We start from the raw sequence: 25,029 nt of genomic DNA on the forward strand, positions 1-25,029 counted from the left end.
TTGTTATTGTAATGAATACAAAATAGATAACGGTTTCATTGAAACCAGTTCAAGAAATGCGGATTCTATGACTTCAAATTTGTTTCTTTATTATCTCTATACTTATTTTATTTTATATTATATATATTTTTTTGAGATGGAGTCTTGCTCTGTCACTCAGGCAGACTGGAATGCAGTAGCACAATCTTGACTCACTGCAACCTCTGCTTCCCAGGTTCAAGTGATTTTCGTGCCTCAGCCTCCTGAGAAGCTGAGATTACAGGAGTCTGCCACCATGCCCAGCTAATTTTTGTATTTTTAGTAGAGATGAGGTTTCACCATATTGGCCAGGCTGGTCTTGAACTCCTTACCTCAGGTGATACGCCCACCTCGGCCTCCCAAAGTGCTTGGATTACAAGTGTGAGGCACTGCGTCCGGCCTCTATACTTATTTTAATACTGAAGTGGGATGCAATTTGTTATATATGTTCCCAGAATTGCAAAAATATTACCAGGAAATATCTTGATACCTTCTTTGGGTTTTAGTAGTTTTCTAAGACCCCCAAAGAAAAAGCATCCCAGACCAGCCATGTTGGTGACTGATAGATACAGAAAGGAAACTGGACCTTGTTTCACACTCCAGTTCTGTGAAACCTGAGCCAATTATTAGGCTAAGTCTAGCAATCCAGTCATTATGTTGCCAACCTTTTCTTTGATTTTACTTAAATTTTGTTCTAAAATACATAATATATGTCATTGAGCAAGTTCAGGGTATGTGATATAGATATAAAAGGGTGTGTGAACAAAAGTGGCTGGTGCAGTGGCTCACGCCTGTCATCCTAGTACTTTGTGAGACCAAGGTGGGAGAGATCCCTGGAGCCCAGAAGTTCAAGACCAGCCTGGGCAACATAGTGAGACCCTTTTATAAATATATTACATATATTTATAAAAATAAAACATGAAAATCCTCTCCCATTCATGGCTCTCAGTCTACCAGCTCTACCCAAATAAATTTTATGTGATATATGCATATTTTACATGTATATGTAGGTATTTTAATGTGTGACAGGATATTTTATACATTGTACCTTTACTTTTTTCATTTTTAATTTTGAGGTAATTTTAGACTTTCAAAAGAATTTCAAAAATCATAGTGTTTCAATATACCCGTTACCCAGCTTCTACTTATGTTAGCATCTTACATAACCGTAGGACAATTGTTTTTCCTTTTTTTTTGAGACAGAGTGTTGCTCTATCGCCTAGGCTGGTGTGCAGTGGCATGATCTTGGCTCACTGCAACCTCCGCCTCCCGGGTTCAAGTGATTCTCATGTGTCAGGCTCCTGAGCAGCTGGGATTACAGGCGCCTGCCACCATGCCTGGCTAAATTTCGTACTTTTAGTAGAGAAGGGGCCAGGCTGGTTTCTAGCTCTTGACCTCAGGTGATCCACCCACCTTGGCCTCCCAAAGTTTTGGGATTACAGGCGTGAGCCACCGTGCCAGGCCCATAGAATAATTTTCAAAACTAAGAAATTATTTGCATTCCACCATTTTTTTCATGAATTTAGTTTTTCTGCTCTAGGATACAATTCAGAATCTCACATCATGTAGAGTTGTCCTATCTCCTTGGTCTTGTCTCATCTTGCACAGTTTCTTAGTCTATCCTGTCTTTCATGACCTTGACACTTCTGAAGAATACCAGTTATTTTCTGGAATGCATCTTGGCCGGGCGCAGTGGTTCACGCCTGTAATCCCAGCACTTTGGGAGGCCGAGGTGGGCGGATCACGAGGTCAGGAGTTCAGGACTATCCTGGCTAACACGGTGAAACCCCATCTCTACTAAAAATACAAAAAATTAGCCGGGCATGGTGGCGGGCGCCCGTAGTCCCAGCTACTTGGGAGGCTGAGGCAGGAGAATGGCGTGAACCCGGAGGCGGAGCTTGCAGTGAGCGGAGATCCCGCCACTGCACTCCAGCCTGGGCAACAGAGCCAGACTCCGTCTCAAAAAAAAAAAAAAAAAAAAAAAAAAAAAAGAATGCATCTCAGTTTGGGTCTGTCTGATGTTTTCTCAGGATTAGACTGAAGCTACACATTATCGAGAAGGACGCTACAAAATGATGTGATCATGTGCCCGTCTCAGTGCATCGTATTTCAGGACAGGTGATGTTAATTTTGATCACTTGGCTAGGAAATCACTTGCTTGTGTTCTTTACTGAAAGCTCATGGTTCTTTCATTTGTATTACTAAATATTGTGGAGGAGATACTTCAGACTATGCAAATATCTTGTTTCTGCTTAAACCATCACCCACGAATTTTAGCATTGGGATAAATTTTGCCTGAGGCAATGATTACTGTGGTCAGGTGGTGATTTTCTCTCTCTCTCTCATTCCTTCTACATTTATCAATGGATAAATGGATACATTTATCATGGAATAGCTGTTGTTTCTTCACTAACAGCTCCTGAAACCCCCCACCCCCAAACTCTTGTAACCACCATTTTATTCTCTATGAGTTCAACTTCTATACATTCCACATATAGGTGAGAGCATGAGATATTTTTCTTTCTGTGCCTGGTTTATTTCACTTAACCTAATATCTTCCAAGTTTATCCATGTCATTGAAAATGACAGGATTTCCATCTTTTTATTTTTATTTTTTTTGAGGCAGAGTCTCACTCTGTTGCCCAGGCTGGAGTGCAGTGGCATGATGTTGACTCACTGCAACTTCTGCCTCTTGGGTTCAAGCAATTCTTGTGCTTCAGGCTCCAGAGCAGCTGGGATTACAGGCGTGCGCCATCACACCCAGCTGATTTTTGTATTTTTAGTGGAGACCTGGTTTCACTATGTTGACCAGTCTGGTCTCAAACTCCTGACCTCATGTGATCGGCCCAACTCGGCCTCCCAAAGCGCTGGGATTACAGGTGTGAGCCACCGTGCCCGGCCAGATTTCCATCTTTTTAGGCTGAATAGTATCTCATATATATATGTGTGTGTTTATATATATATATAAAACATAATGACATTTCAGTCAATGATGAGCCTCATACAATAGTGGTCCCATCAGACTATAATAGAACTGAAAAATTCCTATAACCTAGTGGTGTCGTAACCGTCAGAATGGTGACAGCACAACACATGAAGTGTTTGGCATGATGCTTGTGTAAACAAACCTATTGCACTGCCAGTCCTTTAAAAAGTACAGTACTACCCATTGTATTACAGTTGCCCACGGGATTCAGTAGAATAATATGCCATACAGGTTTGTAGCCTGGGGGTAATAAGCTTTTACCATATAGCTTGGGTGTATAGTAGGCTATACAATCTAGGTTTGTGTAAGTACACTCTACAATGTTTGCACAACTATGAAATCTCCTAACAGTGCATTTTTTTGAATGAATCCCTGTTAAATGATGCGTGACTGTATTTTGATTAATTCCAGAATTCTTTTCTTTCTTTCCTTTTCTTTTTTTTTTTTTTTTTTTTGAGACAGAGTCTTGCTTTGTTGTCCAGGCTGGAGTGCAATGGCACAATCTTGGCTCATTGCAACCTCTGCCTCCCAGCTTCAAGTGATTCTTCTGCCCCAGCCTCCCAAGTAGCTGGGATTACAGGTGTGCACCACCACACTCGGCTAATTTTTGTATTTTTTAGTAGAGACGGGGTTTCACCACTACTTGGTCAAGATGGTCTCGAACTCCTGACCTTGTGATCCACCCACCTTGGCCTCCCAAAGTGCTGGGATTATAGACGTGAGCCACTGTGCCCAGCCCATTCCAGAATTTTTTTCTAAACATATACATAAATGAATCTATACAGAGTTCTTAAAATGTACATTATCTATACCAGCAGGCGGGGTACAGTGGCTTGTGCCTGTAGTGCCAGCACTTTGGGAGGCTGAGGCGGGATTGCTTGGAGCCCTGGAGTTCAAGACTAACCTGGGCAACATAGTGAGGTCCCTGTCTCTTAAAAAAAAAAGTTAGCTGGACATGGTGGCACATGCCTGTAGTCCCAGCTACTTGGGAGGTCAGGTGGGAGTATCACTTGAGCCCAGAAGGTTGAGGCTGCAGTGATCTGTGATTGTGCCACTGCACTCCAGACCGGGCAAGAGAGTGAGACACTGCTTCTAAGAAAAAAAAAATTTTAAAAATTCCAAGAAACCATTATACATGTAGCACAGAATTAAGTATCATATAGTTTTTATAACTTGCTCTAAATTTAACAGAATGTTGGTTCACTTTTACAATACCCAGGATGGTATATTATATGGTGTTTCCACACTGTAGACACAATTCCATCGCTAGGAATTCTGTTTACTTATGAAGGGTCCAGACACCTGTGTCGCGGAATGCTCTCAAAATCATTAGTGAAAAATTGGAGCATATGCAAGTGTCATTTAATGGATATAAAGACAGGCAATTTTTAACAGTGAAGTAGAGTTATGTATACTAACCAAGAAAATTGTAAAGAATATATTGTTGATTGTAAAATGCCTGTTCAAAACTCTGTGTAGAGTATGATAGAAATGGGGAATGAAGGGCAAGGTTTGTGTCATCTCAAGATTTTGTTTGAATTCATTGGATATGTGTGACCCATGCTGAGGAGCAGTGAGACACGCATGGTAAAGTGGCAAGTCTGGGGGCACTGGCTTGATTCTAAGGAAACCTGGGTTTCCATTGGCCTAAAGGTCCTAGACAACTGCAAACCAAAGAGGTGAATTTTTTTCCACTTCCAATATTTAGTCAACCCACTGACATTTTACCTGCATACAGGGCTTATGGATGCCACATGGGGGAGTGAATCCTAAGTTGTGCCTAGTCTTTCATTCAACAAATATTTATGGAACACGTATGTGCCCAGCAGGTTCTAGCTGAAGCGGGTACAACAGTGGTGGAAGGAAGGAGTCCTTAGGAGTTCATAATCTAGTGATGGTGATTGGGGAAACAGGCATTAATAATGTCTGCTAATTAATTAAGCAAGATTAATGAGAATAATACATAATTGGTTGGGTGAGGATATAATTTGGAGAAAAAAGCAGAGGAGGATGATATTGTAATTTTAAATTGGGAACCCAGGGAAGGTGTCAGTGGAAACCAGGTAATATTTAATTAACAGACCAGAAGGTGGTGTGGAAAGTGGAAGGGGGAATGAGCTACAAAGGCTACGAAGGAAAAGAGAACCGCAAGTGCAAAGGAAACAAAAGGAGAAGGAAGGAGAGAGAAATCTGGAGGAGGACTCCAAGGTTAGAGCCTGAACATCCTGAAGGGTGACATTGCCTTGAACTGATGTGGAGAACACCTTCCATGTAGCAGGTGTGTGGGTCGGAAGTCAGGGCTCTGGTGGTGTCCTTCAAGGTTAGTTCATGGTAAGCATGAGGGGATGAGGAGGGGAGGCTGAGATTATGGATATGAATCCAGAGACTCCAGCAAAGGGATGCTATTTAACACCGGGAGACTGCAGAGTGTACCAGGAAGTAAGTGGCTCTGATCCTGAGAAGGTGGGGAACCAGCCTAGGACCTCACATGCTCACTCAGCTACCCCTGTGTTCTTTGTCCCTGCGTTCTGGTCAGCCCAGGAAAAGAATCCCCTCCTTACCCCGCCCCCACTTACCCCAGCAGAGTCCCCTCCTCTCATCCCTCCACCTAGACCACACCACGTTCTCATGCATTGAAAACCTGAACTGTGTCAAACTGGGCCATTCAGGCCAGGTTGGCAGGATCCTTGTCACCTCCCGTAGGACCCAGAGGGTCGGGAGGCTGGCGCGTCCAACAGCGCGAGGGGTCCTGGCAGGGAGTCTGAGCTGGGCTTGCAAACCCAAGCGCCCTCTGCCCCTGCATCCTTCCTCGCTTTTAGGAGGCTCCGGCGGCCACACAGGGTCCGTGTGCAGGGCGTGGGGGAGGGTCGTGGCCCAGAGGGGCAACTCCTTGACCCACCCAGCGCAGCCTAGGAGCAGCCCGAGGTCCCAGCTGGTGAGGGATGGGGGACCTTGGATGACTGGGTTCTGTCACGCCCCCTCCTGTGGGGAAAAGAGAGATCAGATTGTTACTGTGTCTATATAGAAAGAAGTGGACATAAGAGACTCCATTTTGTTCTGTATTTGAGATGCTGTTAATCTGTAACCCTACCCCCAACCCTGTCCTTGGGAGAGACCTGCTGTGTTGACTCAAGGTTTAATGGATTTGGGACTGTGCAGGATGTGCTTTGTTAAACAAGTGCCTGAAGGCAGCATGCTTGTTAAAAGTCATCACCATTCTCTTAATCTCAGGTACCCAGGAACACATACACTGCAGAATGTCGCAGGGACCTCTGCCTAGGAAAGCTAGGTATTGTCCAAGGTTTCTCCCCATGTGATAGTCTGAAATATGGCCTCCTGGGAAGGGAAAGACTTGATCGTCCCCCAGTCTGACACCCATGAAGGGTCTGTGCTGAGGAGGATTAGTGTAAGAGGATATAGAGGAAAGAAGGCCTCTGGGCAGTTGAGAGAAAGGCATATGTCTCCTGCCTGTCCCTGGGCAGTGGACTAAAACCCGATTGTGTGTTCTATTTACTGAGATAGGAGAAAACCGCCTTAGGGCGGAAGGTGGGACTTGCTAGCGGCAATGCTGCTCTTTAGGCACTAAAAATGTTTAAGGAGATGTTTGCATATGCATATCAAGGCACAGAACTTTTCCTTAAACTTATTCATATAACAGAGATCTTTATTCATGTGTCTTTCTGCTGACCTTCTCCCTACTATGATCCTATTGTCCTGCCACTTCCCTTTTTCCAAGATGGTAAAGATAATGATCATAAATACTGAGGGAACTCAGAGACCAGTGCAGCAGGGGTCCTCTGTACGCTGAGCGCTGGTCCCCTGGGCCCACTGTTTCTTTCTCTGTACTTGGTCGCTGTGTCTCATGTCTTTTCTCAAGTCTCTCGTTCCACCTAACGAGAAACGTCCACAGGTGTGGAGGGGCAGGCCACCCCTTCACCCTCCCAGCTCCGCAGTCAGCGGCTGGGTTGGAAAAGAATGTGAACCACGCTCTCCCCAACACAGCTGCTCACAGAACAGCCCGTTTAACTGGGCTGCTGGTCTGAGGCGTCAGTCCCTTCAGCAGGGGCGGCTGCTGTGCCCACCACCCTAGGGGCTGTGCGCGAAAGAACCGGTCAGACTCCGCCAGGGATTCTTCTGAAAGAAAATCTCGAACTATCTCCCAAGCGGGCTCTGGACCCAGGAAGGCCCTCCCTCCTGCTGGTCCAGCTGCGTGCTGTCCGTGGCATCCGGTGGCTATAGTCTTGGAAGTTTCTGCGTGCTCCCATTTCTTGCCGTTTTTCTCACTAATGAAGAGGGACTCCCAATAGGTCTGAGACCAGCCTCCTGGACCCTGAAAGGTGAAGTTAGCCTCAAGTCGGCAATTCCTTGCTGGAATTTCCCCTTCATTCACTTACTCTCCACAAGTTGCATCCTCTCTCTTCAACATCCCACCCTCCCCCTCTTCCTCCTCGTAAGGAGTGTAATAGTATATGTTTACTTAGAAATTTACCAGGCTGTGGCTCCTCCATATAATCCTAGCCACTTGAGAGGCTGAGGCGGGAGGATGGCTTGAGCTCAGCAGTTGGAGGCTGCAGTGAGCTATGATTGTACCACTGCACTCCAGACTGGGTGACAGAGAGGAATCCTGTCTCTAATAACATCTTGAAAGTTTGCAGGCCGGGCCTGGTGGCTCACGCCTGTAATCCCAGCACTTTGCAAGGCCGAGGCAGGTGGATCACCTGAGGTCAGGTGATCCTGACGGACATGGTGAAACCCCGTCTGTACTAAAAATACAAAAATTAGCCGAGTGTAGTGGCGGGTGCCTGTAATCCCAGCTGCTTGGAAGGCTGAGGCGGAAGAATCGCTTGAACCCGGGAGGCGGAGGTTGCAGTGAGCCAAGATGGCACCACTGCACTCCAGCCTGGGTGACAGAGCGAGACTCTGTCTCAAAAAAAAAAAAAAAAAAAAAAAAATTGCAAAGTACAGAGTTCTTCCAGGGCAACAGCTTAGTCTATATTGGAAGATCCCAGTAACGGGATGAACTCTTTCCAAGGGCAATGGGATTGAGAAATGCTTCATGTGGGAAACTTGGGCCTGTCCTTGCATTTATTCCACATGATCATGGGTAAAACCCACTTTCCCTTCTCCACAGCATGTTGAATGCGTCATCTTCCTCTCCAGTTGGGTTCTATCTGGTCCCTAGGAATGCCTGCCTTGACTCTCTCTCTCTTTTTTTTTTTTTTTTTAGACAAAGCCTCGTTCTGTTGCCTTCACTGCAACCTCTGCTTCCCAGGTTCAAGGATCCTTCTGCCTCAGCCTCCTGAGTAGCTGGGATTACAGACGTGCCCCATCATGCCCGGCTAATTTTAGTATTTTTAGTAGAGACAGGATTTCACCATGTTGGCCAGGCTGGTCTCAAACTCCTGGAGTCATGTGATCCATGGTTTCGCCAATATACCTCAGCATCTTGCAAAGGGGGATTTTTGCTAGGATACTGTAGGCCAGAATTTCAGTGCAGGCTTGAGCGAACATTTGGAAAATTAAACCTTGAAGACTCAAGTTATTTCAACAAATCACTTGGAGAAAATCTTTATAAACAAATGTTAAAGTCATTTCTGCTGTAGGAATTCTGGCCATTGCATGGGCTCTGCTTGCCATGTATTCTTGCTTGCATTTTCCAATAATGATTTTTTAAAAAGAAATAACTCTTAAGAGCGTATCCATTGATTTTGTTCAAAAATCAATTTTAATGCTTCTCGTGTTATAATGTTAGCAACAAGGCTAGTGAGTATATAAATTGGTTCAACCTCAATGGGAAGACATTTGGCAATACCTTATCAACTGGAAAGGTGCATACCCCTTGACAGAGCAAATCTGTGTTTGGAATTTCATCCTGTATTTATACTCCTGCTTGTAAGAATTGACATGTACAAGGATGTAGATTGCAATAGCATTACTGACAAAGGCAAAAGATAGCATATAAGCTAAATATTCATGAAAAAACAGAAAAACACATTTAAAAATAAAAAGCAGTGAAAAGATAAGTGCTCTGAAACTAGGTCTCATAAAACTTAGAAACTAGGCCTCATATAGAAAAAAAAATTAACACCAGGTGGCTCTGGATAGGGTCCCACCCTGCCTCGATAAGAACCCACCCTGATAGGGTCCCACCCTGCCAATTCCGGGAAACAACCTCATGGGGTCCCACCCTGCCAATTCCGGGGGTCCCACCCTGCCTCGAAGTTCCCGGAATCAACAACTCCAGGAAAAAACCTCATAAGGTCCTGCTCTAACCAATTAGCATAAGACACCTTGCTCAGGCCATAGCTAGACCCAATCATTTTGCGCCTTAAGCTTTGTTTGAATTTCGCGCCATAAGCTGTGTTTGAACTTGTGTTTGCCTATATAAACAACCTGTAACAAGCAGTCGGGGTCCCAGGGCCAACTTAGAGCTTGGGACCCTAGCGCGCTAGTAATAAATAACTCTCTGCTGTGAATCTCGTGTCGGTGATCCTTCGCGGTGACCCCTGCCCAGGAGGGAATCGACAGTTCGGTTCCAACATGCTCATCACTATGAAATCTATATTTTAGTGGGAGAAAAAATAATGTGTACTTAGATGAAGTAAGTGCCCAAATGGAACGATCCTCAAGATACATTATTAAATGAAGAAAAAAGGTGCAAACTGTGTGTATTGTGTACAATGTTAAAAATATATATAGTAGGCTGGTAGTGATGGCCCATGACTGTAATCCTAGCACTTTGGGAGGCCGAGGTGGGCCTATCACCTGAGGTCAGGGGTTTGACACCAGTCTTGCCAATGTGGCAAAACCTCGTCTCTACTAAAAATACAAAATTTAGTCAGGCATGGTAGCACATGCCTGTAATCTCAGCTACTTGGGAGGTTGAGGCAGGAGAATTGCTTGAACTCAGGAGGCAGAGGTTGCAGTAAGCTGAGATCGCACCACCGCACTCTAGCCTAGGTGACAGAGTGAGACTCTGTCTCAAAACAAAAACAAAAACAAAAACATATATGTATGTCTTTGTGTTTGCATAGAATAGCTTTGAGAAGATATAATTAACTGAGATTATTTGAGGTTGAAAGAGACTTCACTGTATAGTGTTTTTTTTGTGTGTGTTTTTTTTTTTGAGACGGAGTCTCGCTCTGTCACCCAGGCTGGAGTGCAGTGGCCGGATCTCAGCTCACTGCAAGCTCTGCCTCCCGGGTTTACGCCATTCTCCTGCCTCAGCCTCCCGAGTAGCTGGGACTACAGGCGCCTGCCACCTCGCCCGGCTAATTTTTTGTATTTTTTAGTAGAGACGGGGTTTCACCGTGTTAGCCAGGATGGTCTCGATCTCCTGACCTCGTGATCCGCCCGTCTCGGCCTCCCAAAGTGCTGGGATTACAGGCTTAAGCCACTGCGCCCGGCTAACTGTATAGTGTTTGTGTAATGCATTTTACCTATTCAAAATAATTTGTAAAGGCATATGGGATATGGATTTGCAAACCGGATAGTCTGAAATTAAGTCCTCCTCCCCAACTGTTGGGATCTGATGAGATTATCATAGTGCTAGAAAGAGAACTATTTGAATGTTACATACGCCAGGAGTGTATAACAAAAAAAGTTTGAATCCAAATGTAAATCAAAAAGTATACGTGCATAATAAAATCAGTTTTTGTAACCCACTTATGTATAACGTGATAACCATTCTAATTTGTGATATTTGTCTCATTTTCAGTGTTAGAAGCATTTAAGGATATCTGATACATTAGATTTGTGTATGTGTGTGTTTAATTTTTTTTTTTCTTTGACGGAGTCTCACTCTGTCACCCAGACCACAGTGCAGTGGCGTGATCTCGGCTCACTGCAACCTCTGCCTCCTAGGTTCAAGTGATTCTCCTGCCTCAGCCTCTTGAGTAGCTGGGACTACAGATATGTGCCATTATACCTGGCTAATTTTTATATTTTTAGAGGAGACAGGGTTTTGCCATATTGCCCAGGCTGGTCTCGAACTCTGGCCTCAAGTTTTAGAACAGGGAAAGAGACAATAGATCCATAAATGTAGTATGTTAAAGTAAAAGTGGGCAGAAGAGTGAGGGATTACTAATTTATACTGTGTTCTAAGAATGCATTATAAAGATGCTGATTTTTTGTTTTGTTTTGAGACAGTCTTGCTCTATTGCCCAGGCAACCTTGAACTTCTGGTTGGTCTCAAGCAATCCTGCCTTGACTTCCCAAATGGCTATTTTTTTGTTTGTTTTTGTTTTTTTGAGGTGGAGTCTCGCTCTGTTGCCCAGGCTGGAGTGCAATGGCATGATCTTGCCTCACTGAAACCTCTGCCTCCTGGGTTCATTTGATTCTCCTGCCTCAGCCTCTTGAGTAGCTGGGATTACAGGCGTGCACCATCATGCCCGGCTAATTTTTGTGTTTTTGTAGAGACCAGGTTTCACCATGTTGGCCAGGCTGGTCTTGAACTCTTGACCTCAGATGATCCACCCACCTCGGCCTCCCAAAGTGCTGGTATTACAGGCGTGAGCCACTGCGCCCAGCCTATGGCTGGGATTACATTTATAATCCCAGGTCAAGTGATTCTCATGCCTCAGCCTCCCAAGTAGCTGTAACTACAGGTGTATGCCACCATGCTCTGCTAATTTGTAGAGATGGGGTTTTGCCATGTTGGCCAGGCTAGTCTCAAACTCCTGGCCTCAAGAGATCTGCCTGCCTCAGCCTCCCAAAGTGCTGGGATCACAGGCGTCAGCCACTGCACCTAGCCTCTTTGTAACTTCTTACAACTGCATGTGAATCTACAATTAGCTCAAAAGGATTACAATTTTTTTGTGAATTAAATTGTTTTTGAATCATAGTCAATTTTATTCCAATTTTTCAAAATTTATACTCAATATATTGTTTCTAAAATGTAAGTCACCCTTTATATAACAGTTTTATCATTTCATCTTTCTTTTATAGTTTTTAAAAAATCTTTTCCTCATGTTTCTTCAGTAGAAGCCAGAATCTTGAGATTTGGGCAGGTACACGTATCCAAACTATACCAGTTACTTTAATGAAAAGTTTATAAAATTAGATACATTTATCACTGTTAATGGATGAGTGGCATGTTGCTAGGTTCCTAAATTTTATTTTATTTTATTTTATTTTTTGAGACAGAGTCTCGCTCTGTCGCCCAGGCTGGAGTGCAGTGGCCGGATCTCAGTTCACTGCAAGCTCTGCCTCCCGGGTTTACACCATTCTCCTGCCTCAGCCTCCCGAGTAGCTGGGACTACAGGCGTCGGCCACCACGCCTGGCTAGTTTTTTGTATTTTTTAGTAGAGACGGGGTTTCACTGTGTTAGCCAGGATGGTCTCGATCTCCTGACCTCGTGATCCACCCGTCTCGGCCTCCCAAAGTGCTGGGATTACAGGCTTGAGCCACTGTGCCCGGCTCCTAAATTCTATTTTAAGAGCTGTGGAAATAATTATTTAGTTTCAAAGGAATATTAAGAGTTATGATTAATATAAATACATTTGGCATATAACAAAGAATAAATAGATGTCCACTCCATTCACAAGTCTTGTTAATACGGGATGCTACACATCAAATTAGGAAGTATCTGCTAGTTATGGTAGAAATTATTCCACAAATATGTATCAAGTGCTTAACATGTGCAGAAGTGCTGTTCTTGTTAAGTCTTCATCTAGTAAGTCTAAAGCAGATGCTGTTCTAGGTGCTGTGAATATACTGGTGAATAGAAAACAACAATTTCTATCTTATGGCACTTCTTTATGCTGTTTACACTGGGGACATAGCAGGAAACAAGACAGCAAAATCTTCATTCTTGTGAAATTTAAAGTTTTAGAACAGGAAATTCTTAAGCCACCAAGAAAAAGTCATTCACAAGCACTGATTCACATTCTCTCAGCTTCTTCCCCATCAAAGTTAACATATAAGCATTCAACAGATTCTGTAATTGGGTCTTTATATGTGTAAGACTCCTGTTGAGTAACTTTAACTAGATCTTTTAGCACCTGCCAATGTTTTTGAACATCCTTGTTTGTTATGACTGCTGTAGTCAAATAGTGAAGAATGTGTGGACACATTATCTGAATTGCATTAAGATACTGTGATTGGTAAAGGAAGAGATCAATAATATCACACCTTTGGGGTGATTGAAGAAAAAACGAGACCAGTGAACGAGCCATGCTCTCTGCTGAAGAGACTGAAGTGGAGAACTCACAGAACTATTATCTATGGTCTCTTTTAACCATGTAAGGTCTTCCATGTCTGCATCACAATTCTGCTGTAAGATTTCAGAGGCCAGCTTTCCCCAGTGTGAACTTACAGCATTTCTATCTGTTGCTGGAACCAACACTCTGAAAAAATATAGTCTGCTGCTCCTGAGTAATTCCCACATTCATATTGGAATTTTGCGTATCTGTAGAGTATATGTAAATATTCCTGCCTAAAACCATGCTTGTCCACCAGGCAGTCAAAGAGCATCCTACCATCCTTGGTTGACTGCATTTGCCTTGTTGTTTCTGGATCTTCATTTTCACAATTAGTTTTGTTTCTGCCTGAAGCTGTTTCAGTTGTGCAACAACTGTGGTTCTTTTCTCTCTCAAAGCATGAGGAATATCATCACAATAAAGGTCTTTGTATACATCCATAGCAAAACCTACCATGTTGGTATCACTAAGAAGGTCCAATTTACCTTGTAATAATTCCTTTTCATTATATATCTCTTTTACAGAGAGAAACTCAAGGAGCGGAAAGACTAGATGCTGATCCAAAAGGTGCGTGATTCAAGTAGTTAAGTCGTACCCGCCATCTTACCAAAAAAAGGGAGTCTGTACTCGAGAATTAAATTTTTAAAAATAGATTCAGGAGGTACATGTGCAGGCTTGTTACATGAATGTATTGTTTAATAGTGAGGTTTGGGCTTCCAGTGTGCCCATCACACAAATATTAAACATTGTACCCAACAGGTACTTCTTCAACCCTCACCCCGCTCCCAACCTTTCCCCAAAGATTAATTAAAAATAAAACAGGCCGGGTGTGGTGGCTCAAGCCTGTAATCCCAGCACTTTGGGAGGCCGAGACGGGTGGATCACAAGGTCAGGAGATCGAGACCATCCTGGCTAACATGGTGAAACCCCGTCTCTACTAAAAAATACAAAAAACTAGCCGGGCGAAGTGGCGGGCCCCTGTAGTCCCAGCTACTCGGGAGGCTGAGGCAGGAGAATGGCGTGAACCTGGGAGGTGGAGCTTGCAGTGAGCTGAGATCCGGCCACTGCACTCCAGCCTGGGCAACAGAGCGAGACTCCGTCTCAAAAAAATAAAATAAAATAAAATAAAATAAAATAAAACAAACTCAGAATTTTAAACATTTCAAAATCTACCTTAATGTAGGTCCTAATCTTGGGACTCTTCTTTAGCAACCATACACCACTGTGTTCTGTTGATAACAGAAACTGGGTACACCAGGCACGGTGGCACATGCCTGTAATCCCAGCACTCTGGGAGGCCAAGGCAGGAGGATTGCCTGAAGTTAGGAAGTCAAGAACAGCCTGGGCAACAAAGTGAAACCTCTATCTCTACAAAGAATTAAAAAAAAAAAAGTGGATAATTTAGACTTAAAGAGATATTTTGGTGCAAAAGGATTAACATTACATGTTCCAACTTAAAAGATCATAATTTCCTGCTTAATGACATCCATGTTAAAGTCTACTAGATATTATTTAAACATTGCCACTTCAGCTGTTCCTTTTTTTCTTGGAAACTGTTGTTTATTTCCATCAGCCTTATTTCCATCTTGTTTAAGAGCTTGTGGAAGAACAGCTTAAGGCCACTCATTGGTTATTCTTACCCATTCACTGGTCTGAGCAGTGGGAGTTGCGGACCAGTCATTCATGGTAGGCTGAGTGCTCCAATCTTCAGTAGGGAACTGCTGAATAGGCACAGAGGGCACCTGCATGCCTTTAAACCAGTCTGCAACCTCAGACTGAGTAGCAGTAAACTTCCACTGGAGCAGTCCATTCACTTTGAAATTCCTCCTTTTTCAGCTGCAGCCTACTCTTCCTTTTCAATCTCTTCAGAATCTCTATAGAAGTAGAGATCAGGCATGATCATGGGAGATGGTGCAACACATGCACAGAGCTTCCTGGGCCAGCATCCACTACATTAGACTCAGTGATTGAGTTTCCTTGTTGTTCCATGGGATGACAATGTCCGCATGGCTCAGAGAGAATCTGTGATGTAGAGCAGTGATAGGTAGGTTACCATAAGAAGCCTCTGAGAGAGGCTGATAGCCCTAGAATCAGTAACCATCCAGAAGATGTGGGTAGCAGAAGATGACTGGATCTGGTTAGCAAAGGTTCCAGAAGTGAAGTGAGCAGCAATACATGTGGCTCCAATGGTAGCAGCAAACTTCAGCACAGCCCACTAGCCAGTATTCCTGCAGGATATGACACATCAGCAGGGTTTTCAATGGCAACAATGGCATGAGCTGCCAGCAGAAGCTTCTCCCAGGTCCTCTTCAGATTTATATTTGTGGACTTTGGATCCTGTTAGAAAAAAAAAAAGATTTATGATATAGATGCCATCACTTTCATTTTTAGATGTACTATCATTCCATTTGGAAATCAAGGTTAGTGTCACCTAAGTGAGTTCCTGCTGTAAGAAATTTGAGGACATCAAGGGCTCTGGACATTGTGAAAGTTTCTCTTTAAGTTGCAACAGGAATCCAGAACAACATTGTATGGACCCCTCTCTAGGTAGCACAGAAGGCTAGATTTTTTTCTTTTTCTTTTCTTTTTTTTTTTTTGGATGAAGTCTTGCTCTGTCGCCAGGTTGGAGTGCAGTGGCATGATCTCGGCTCACTGCAACCTCTGCCTCCTGGATTCAAGTGATTTCACTGCCTCAGCCTCCTGAGTAGCTGGGACTACAGACATGCACCACCATGCCTGGCTAATTTTTTGTATTTTAGTAGAGACGTGGTTTCACCATGTTGGCCAGGATGGTCTCCATCTCTTGACCTCGTGATCCGTCCCACTTGGCGTCCCAAAGTGCTGGAATTACAGCTGTGAGTCACAGTGCCTGGGCGCTTTTTAACTTTTTTTTTGTTTGTTATGAGACAGGGTCTTGCTCTGTCACCCAGGCTGGCGTGCAGTGCCATGATCATGGCTCAATGCAACCTCTGCCTCCTTTTTCAAGTGATTCTCATGTCTCAGCCTCTGGAGTAGCTGGGATTACAGGCATGAGCCACCATGGCCTGGCTAATTTTTTTATTTTCAATAGAGACAAGGTTTTGCCATGTTGGACAGGCTGGTCTTGAACTCCTGCCCTCCGGTGATCCTCTGCCTTGGCCTCCCAAAGTGCTGGGATTACAGGAGCCACTGTACCTGGCCCAGATTGTATTCTTTTTTTGTTTGTTTGAGATGGAGTCTCACTCTGTCGCCCAGGCTGGAGTTCAGTGGTACAATCTTCGCTTACTGCAACTACCGCCTCCTGGGTTCAAGTGATTCTCCCACCTCAGCCTCCTGAGTAGCTGGGACTACAGGCACATGTCACCATGCCTGGCTAAGTTTTGTATTTTTAGCAGAGGTGGGGTTTTGCCATGTTGGCCAGGCTAATCTAGAACTCCTGGTCTCAAGTGATATGCCCACCTCGCCTCCCAAAGCACTGATATTACAGGTATGAGCCACTGTGCCTGACTTAGATTTTATTCTTATGCCTAATCCATTTGTCTGTCTTTGGTTGAAAAAGGATTATGTCCTTTTCTACTGAGTATGTCTCTGATATGCAACAAATGATTGGATATTTTAATCTATTCAGGTTTAATTGGGGCTGAAAACTTTAAGACCATCTACTAGGCTGTGTTATTAGGCTAGGCTTTTCTATTATCTAAACACTTCCTACCCCTACCACCTGTCAGTAATTACCTTTTTTTTTTTGAGATGGGGGTCTTAATATACTATGTTGTTCAGGCTGGTGTGCAGTGGCTAATTCACATATGCCATCATACCCTTCTACAACCTTAAACTCCTGGCTTCAAGTGATCCTCTGCCTCTGCCTCCTGAGTGGCTAGGAAAACAGGTGTGTGCCACTGCACCCAGCTAAAAGAAAACTTTTTTTTTTTAAGATGAAATCTCACTCTGTTGCCCAGGCTGGAGTGCAGTGGCATGATCTCAGCTCACTGCAACCTCCACCTCCCAGGTTCAAGTGATTCTCCTGCCTCAGCCTCCTGAGAAGCTGGGACTATGGGCATGCATCACTGTGCTCAGCTAATGTTTGTATTTTTAGTAGAGATGGGGTTTAACCATGTTGCCCAGGCTGGTCTTGAACTCCTGACCTCAAGTGATTCACCCACCTTTGCCTCCCAAAGTGCTGGGATTACAGGCATGAACCACCATGTCTGGCCCAAGAAAACTGTTTCTGATAGGGATGGAAGAGAATACTTACTTCTCCAGATCAGTGAATGCATATCTCATATCTAAGGTTGTGTTAATCAGTTTCTAATAAAAAATACCGCACCTGGCACAGCAACTGCAATTAGTGCCACCACTTGGTTGAGTCTGCAGCAGTTCACTGCCACCTTCTCGGATCCATCTGGTTTTTGCAGGCACCAGAGTGGTGAATTAAATGGAGATATGATGAAACTAACCCTATCCTTTAGGTCTTTAAGGGTGCCACTAGTTTCTGCCATTCCCCCAGGGATGTAATATTGGATTTGATTTGGTCTTGATCAGGAAGAAGGTGGTGGCAATTTCAGAGGGCTTCATCAGCCCTTCTCCACTCTATTTTCACCCCAGAGGAGTAGAATCGATATTAGGGTTGTGCCAGCTGCCAAGAATCTCCATTCCAAGTATACATTTGGAAGCTGAAAAAATGATCACTAGGTGGTTATGGACCCAGTGGGCCCACCGTGAGCTAGATCTTAGGACTCCATTTATTACTTGACCCCATATGTCCTCCCTGTAAGAGGAGTGGCAGATGATGCTGGTCTACATGTATCATTGTTAACCGGGATCTTGTGTTCAAGAGTCTATGATGTTTGGGTATTTCTGTTTTCCTAGTGTATATTACCTGAAGTAAATGACTGTAGTTTCCTTTCTGGAAAGGAATAGGGAACCATTACTATGTACTGCCATAGCATTGCCAGGTCCTTCCTCCTGGGGATCTGTCCTCTCCTTTAGTCATTGAGTTTCAGATCTGGAAACTGGCATATGTCTGGAAACTGAGCAAGGGAGCATGAGACTACTGCTTCCAGCCTAATCATCTAGCCTTGATTTCTTTGATGTACAGATTGAATAGCACCCTTGTTGGCTGCCCAGATATTTTTCCTCAGTCATTTCATAACCCTCTAGTAGTCAGGTCCCTCTGTGAAACTGACTTGCCACTTGTTACGATGATTGTGTCTTTCTGACATCTGAGGGTCAAGTGGCCTTGACTGGCCTTTGGGGGATAGTGGCTATCATCGCAATTGCTATTAGAGACCAGTTTTATCATAGCATCTCCTACTGTAAGTCCTGGCTCTCAGAGAAGAGCCCCTACTGAACTTAGCGGTGTTGGTGACATTCTCACTAGAATATTTCTTATTGCTTTGATAAGTAATGTATTTTCTGGGTCCTCTTGTGGATTTTCCAACTATTTGCAGTATATAGTCTATAGCATACTCACATCTCCGAGCCTTTTCATTCATCTACCTTTTGCTACAATTTTGGCATTTCTACCTCACTTAGTGTGGGCCATTGGTTTTTCCATGCTTCTGGGAGCCATCCTGGTAGTAGGATTGCATCACCTTTCAGGATCCTTGTCAGGGCATTAAATCCTGAGACCAATATCTGGTTCTTTTTTTTGAGACAGAGTCTCACTCTGTTGCCCAGGCTGGAGTGCAGTGGCGTGAACTCGGCTTGCTGGAACCTCTGCCTCCCAGGTTCAAGTGATTCTCCTGCCTTGGCCTCCCGAGTAACTGAGATTACAGGTGCAAGCTACCATGCCCAGCTAATTTTCACTATTTTTAGTAGAGATAGGGTTTCACCATGTTTGTCAGGCTGGTCTCAAACTCCTGATCTCAAATGATCCTCCTGCCTCGGCCTCCCAAAGTGCTGGGATTATAGACGTGAGCCACCATGCCCTGCCCCATCTGGTTCTTTAAAAGTATATATTGCTCTCTGTCATAACACATTCTGCATGCTCATCTTTGTAATTATTTTTAGAGAATAGAAGAGGTGTGGCTCTCAGTGCTTAGTTGATCAATGAAAAGTTGATTTGTTAGTATCACCATCCATTATCTCAGGTATAAATGAGGGAATCAGTTCTCTTTATCATCAGGTCCCTCTTTTTCTTCATAGTTCTGAATTTTCATATAGTTCAAGAAAAGAAGTCCTCAAGAGCAGAGAATCTGAGAAATTAATGTGATTAGTATCTAATTACCACCAATATCATCTTACATAAACTATATAGAGACTTTTTTGGAGTTCTGAGTTTTTCCTTTACTGACTTAAAAAAAACCCCACACAAACGAGTGAATTCATTTAGGACCAAGCAACGAAAAGTAGCTGTTATTCCCTGACACACTGTGGTATGGTTTGGCAGGAGGATAAGGCTGGGAATGGGTGTAGCTCTCTCACTGGCTACACAGATGGGTTCTAAGTCTTGCCTTGTTGAGTGGACAGTTTTGCTGAATCATGTGGATAGATAAGCTTAATAGTTTTCCCCTTTGCCCTTTGCCTTTCTAAATGTGATTATTTATAGGAAATGTGCTTTGGAAACTAGCATAAAGGAGAAAAAAGGCCTTTCCAGTTTGTCTTTTAAAGAACAAGCTGGGGATGGAGTTAAGCTAAGATTGAGCTCCATCTGGTGGCTAACTTTGATCAGTTCTTGGAACTAGGAACTGACCAAAATCTGGAAAGCCATGATTCTTCTAAAAATAGAAAATGGGCCGGGCGCGGTGACCACGCCTGTAATCCCAGCACTTTGGGAGGCTAAGGCAGGCAGATCACTTGACGTCAGGAGTTTGAGACCAGCCTGGCCAACATGGCGAAACCCTGTCTCTACTAAAACATACAAAAATTAGTGGGGCATGGTGGCAGGTGCCTGTAATCTCAGCTACTCAGGAGGCTGAGGCAGGAGAATTGCTTGAACCCAGGAGACAGAGGTTGCAGTGAGCTGAGATTGTGCCACTGCACTCCAGGCTGGGCTACTGAGCTAGATTCCATCTCAAAAAAAAAAAAAAAAAAAAAAAAGAATCATGATAAGCATGAATAAGGCATAGAGGCCAGATCAGCAGAGTCAATATGTGGTCTCTGGTAGGACTGGTGGGATTTTTGCCAAGACTTTAACAAACTCTATGGAAATTTAAACAGTGGGATATTTATAATGCAAAGTAACAGACACGCCGAGCGCGGTGGCTCACACTTGTAATCCCAACACTATGGGAGGCCGAGGCGGGCGGATCACCTAAGGTCAGCAGTTTGAGACTAGTCTGGCCAACATGGTGAAACCCCATCTCTACTAAAAATACAAAAATTAGCCGAGTGTGGTGGCGCGTGCCTGTAATCCCAGCTACTCAGGAGGCTGAGGCAGGAAAATCACTTGAACCCAGGAGGCAGAGGTTGCAGTGAGCCGAGATTGCGCCACTGTATTTCAGCCTGGGTGACAAGAGCGAAACTCCGTCTAAAAAAAAAAAAAGGCAAAGTAACAGACACAAAACTTCACAGGCAATCAAAGAAGGTCAGGAAGGGTGGATAAGCCTGATATCCCAAGAGAAAGGGCAGCTTTAAGAGCATACCTGGATTTTGAGCCTGGCAGATGAGGCTGCTATCAATCCAGCAATGTTGTAATCACCCAACAGGTTCGTCTTGCCTGCTGCACAGGGAAATCCAATTCACTGAGGGAAATCCAATTCACTGAGACAGTGTTGTGGTAGTAAAGAAATAGTCTTATTAATGCAAGGCCAGCCAAGCAGAGAGACAGGAGTTTAAGATTACTAAAATCTGCCTCCCTGAGAGCTCAGAGGCCAGAGTTTTTATAGATTATTTGGTGGGCAGGGAACTAGGGAATAGTTGAAGATGAAATCTTAGGGGTGTGGAAAATGGCCCTTGTGCACTAAGCGCACCTCTGGGTGGGGACCACAGGACTGGTTGAGTCAGGAGTCATGCGCCCTGGTAGGGTATGTCAGTTGCCAGAATGCAAAAATGTGAAAAACAATTCAATAGATCAATCTGAGGTTCTACACTAGTGATCTTATCTATAAGAGAAACTGGGGAAGTCACAAATCTTATAACCTAAGGCCACATAACTTCTGAGCAGTAAGGGATTACAAAAACTACACCTACATTTTGGCAGAAGTCAGGCACTCCATAATCCTAATATTGTGGGTTTTCATTAGTCTTACAAAAGCTATTTCAGTCCCTGAACAAGGAGGGGATCCGTTTTAGAGAGAGACTATGATCATCCTTGCCTTAAAGTTAAACTAGAAATTAAATTCCTCCCAAGGTTAGTTTGGCCTATGCCCAGGAAGGAATGAGGACAGCCAGCCTGTGAGGCTAGAAGCAAGATGGAGTCAGTCATGCTAGACTTCTCCCATTGTCATAATCTTTGCATTATTAGGTGGTTTCAATGTGCTGGAGAGATGAAGGGTGGAGTGGGAAAGTACTGCAGGAATCAAAGAGGAAAGAATGGGGCCAGCATGGTGGCTCACGCCTGTAATCCCAGCATTGTGGGAGGCGGAGGCAGGAGGATCACCTGAGGGTCAGGAGTTCAAGACCAGCCTGGCCAACATGGTGAAACCCTTTCCCTACTAAAAATACAAAAATTTGAACCTGGGAGGCAGAGGTTGCAGTGAGCCAAGATCGCACCACTGTACTCCAGCCTGGGTGACAGAGCAAGACTCTGTCTCCAAAAAAAAAAAAGGGAAAACCAGTGAGGTAAAGATTCAACTCCAAAAATTACAGAAAACAGAATGATCCTAAAGAAACAAAAACTAAGGGCCAGGCGCTCACACCTGTAATCCCAGCACTTTGGGAGGCCTGGGAAGGAGGATCACTTGAGGTCAGGAGTTGAGACTTGCATGGATCACTTGAGACCAGCCTGGGCAACAAAGTGAGACCCTGTCTCTATAAAACAAAACAGCTAAGGAAATAAAAGATTAAAGCAAAAGCCAATGGAATAAGAAACAAAATCGGATAAACAAAACCAAAAGCTGCTTCTATAAAAAAAAAAAAAAAAAGCAACACTTGAGTTCATACAGTTAAAAATGAATAATTAAATAAATGAGGTAGAACAGACAAATCTCCCATGCAGAATTTCAAATAATTTATGTAGGTACTCTGTCTTCATGGAGGTGGAGCATAACTCCCGGTACCTTCATTAAATGTGAGCTATACGTAACGACTTCCTGCAAAAGATTAAGGAAAAGGAAGGGATGAGTAACTTTATAGTGGAGAGGACTGACAGACTACTTCAGCCTGATGATCAAGGTCAACATAAAAAGTGAAGTCATGTTAATAGCACGTACCTCCCGTGTGTAACTGCCCGGTGGGTTCACCTTGCCCATTTCCTAGACAGAGCCAATTTATAAAGACAGGTGAATTGTAATAGAGAAAGAGTAATTCATGTAGAGCCGCCTGTGCACGAGACCAGAGTTTTATTATTACTCAAATCTGTCTCCTGAAGCATTCAGGGATCAGAGGTTTTTTTTTTTTTTTTTTTTTTTTTTTGAGACGGAGTCTCACTGTGTCACCCAGGCTGGAGTGCAGTGGCGCGATCTCGGCTCACTGCAAGCTCTGCCTCCCGGGTTCACGCCATTCTCCTGCCTCAGCTTCCAAGTAGCTGGGACTACAGGCGCCCGCCACCACGCCCGGCTAGTTTTTTGTATTTTTAGTAGAGACGGGGTTTCACCATGTTAGCCAGGATGGTCTCGATCTCCTGACCTCGTGATCCACCCGCCTCGGCCTCCCGAAGTGCTGGGATTACAGGCTTGAGCCACCGCCGGGCCAGGGATCAGAGTTTTTAAGGATAATACTGTGGGTGGGGGAAGGACAGTGTGTTGTGTTGATTGGTTAAGTCAGAGATGAAATAATAGGGAATTAAAGCCTCTTGCACTGAGTCAGTTCCTGGGTGAGGGCCACAAGATCAGATGAGCCAGTTTATTGATCTGGGTGGTGGTGCCAGCTGATCTATCAAGTGCAGGGTCTGTAAAGTATCTCAAGCACTGATCTTAAGAGCAGTCTAGGGAGGGTCAGAATCTTGTAGCCTCCAGCTGCATGACTCCTAAACCATAATATCTAACCTTGTGGCTCATTTGTTAGTCCTACAAAGGGAGTCCCCAGGCAAGAAGAAGGTTTGTTTTGGGAAAGGGCTGTCATCATCTTTGTTTTAACCTATAAACTAAGTTCCTCCCAAAGTTAGTTCAGCCTAAGCCCAGGACTGAACAAGGACAGTTTGGAGGGTGAAAGGGTGGCCTGCCCCTCCACACCTGTGGGCGTTTCTCGTCAGGTGGAACAAAAGATTTGAGAAAAGAAAGAGACACAGAGACAAAGTATAGAGAAATAAAAGTGGGCCCAGGGAACCGATGCTCAGCATACGGAGGACCCGCGCCGGCACTGGTCTCTGAGTTCCCTCAGTATTTATTGATCATTATCTTTACCATCTCCGAGAGGGGGATGTGGCAGGACAATAGGGTAATAGTGGGGAGAGGGTCAGCAGGAAAACGTGAACAAAGATCTCTGTGTCATAAATAAGTTTAAGGAAAGGTGCTGTGCCTTGATGTGCATGTATACAAACATCTCCACAAACATTTCTGTGCATTACAGAGCAGCATTGCCACTAGCACGTCTCACCTCTAGCCCTAAGGTGGTTTTCTCCTATCCCAGTAAATAGAACACACAATCGGGTTTTACACCGAGACATTCCATTGCCTAGGGATGAGCAGGAGACAGATGCCTTCCTCTATCTCAACTGCAAAGAGGCCTTCCTCTTTTACTAATCCTCCTCAGCACAGACGCTTTATGGGTGTTGGGCTGGGGGGCGCTGGGAGACGGCCAGGTCAGGTCTTTCCCTTTCCACGACTATCACATGGGGAGAAACCTTGGACAATACCTGGCTTTCCTAGGCAGAGGTCCCTGGGGCCTTCCGCAGTGTTTGTCTCTGGGTACTTGAGATTAGAGAATGGTGAGGACTTTTAACAAGCATACTGCCTTCAGGCACTTGTTTAACAAAGCACATCCTGCCTAGCCCTAAATCCATTAAACCTTGAGTAAACACAGCACAGGTCTCTGCAAGCACAGGGCTGGGGGCAGGGTTACAGATTAAGAGCATCTCTTCAAACAGAAGAATTTTTCTTAGTACAGAACAAAATGGAGTCATAATCTTATGTCTACTTCTCTCTACATAGACACAGTAACAGTCTGATCTCTTTTTTTTCCTCACAGAAGTTAGAAGCAAGATGGAGTTGGTTAGATCAGCTGTCTTTCACTGTCTTAGTTATAATTTTGCAATGGCAGGTATAATGTGATAAAATTGGCGCTTACCTCTATGGTCTTCCGTCTCAAAACCCCTAATCCCAGTCTAATCATGAGACTTCAAACTCCACTAGAGTGGATTTTTTTTTTTTTTTTTAAAGGCAGAGTCTCACTCTGTCACTCAGGCTGGAGTGCAGTGGTGTAATCTTGGCTCACTACAACCTCCACCTTCCACGTACAAGCAATTCTCATGCCTCAGCCTCCTGAGTAGCTGGGACTACAGGCGCATGCCACCATGCCCGGCTAATTTTTGTATTTTTATTGGAGATGGGGTTTCACCATGTTGGCCAGGCTGGGCTAGAACTCCCAGCCTCAAGCGATCCACCCACCTTGGCCTCCCAAAGTGCAGGGATTACAGGCGTGAGCCACCGCACCCAGCCTAGAGTGGCATCTTAAAATATACTTGACCAGTATGCCTCAAAACAGTCAAGGTCATCAAAAACAAAAAAAGTCTGAGAATCTGTCACAGCCAAGAGGAGCCTAAGGACACACGATGACTAAATGTAATGTGGTATACTGTTTGGGCTC

The 25,029-nt window shown here is 44.2% G+C and overlaps 1 long non-coding RNA gene and 1 pseudogene across 1 annotated transcript; both read right to left on the minus strand.

Moving 5' to 3' along the window:
• Nucleotides 1-6,650: 6,650 nt before the first annotated feature.
• LOC114669785 (uncharacterized) lies at nt 6,651-20,906 on the minus strand. Its single transcript, XR_003728922.2, has 3 exons — nt 20,769-20,906; nt 14,844-15,540; nt 6,651-7,334 (listed from the first exon to the last, which is right to left on the minus strand). It is a non-coding gene; the product is annotated as an uncharacterized LOC114669785 (long non-coding RNA).
• On the minus strand, nt 12,746-13,798 carry LOC106997996 (eukaryotic translation initiation factor 3 subunit E pseudogene; annotated as a pseudogene).
• Nucleotides 20,907-25,029: the final 4,123 nt, after the last annotated feature.

The sequence above is a fragment of the Macaca mulatta genome, chromosome 4 (genome assembly GCF_049350105.2).
Source record: "Macaca mulatta isolate MMU2019108-1 chromosome 4, T2T-MMU8v2.0, whole genome shotgun sequence".
Lineage (NCBI taxonomy): Eukaryota > Metazoa > Chordata > Mammalia > Primates > Cercopithecidae > Macaca > Macaca mulatta.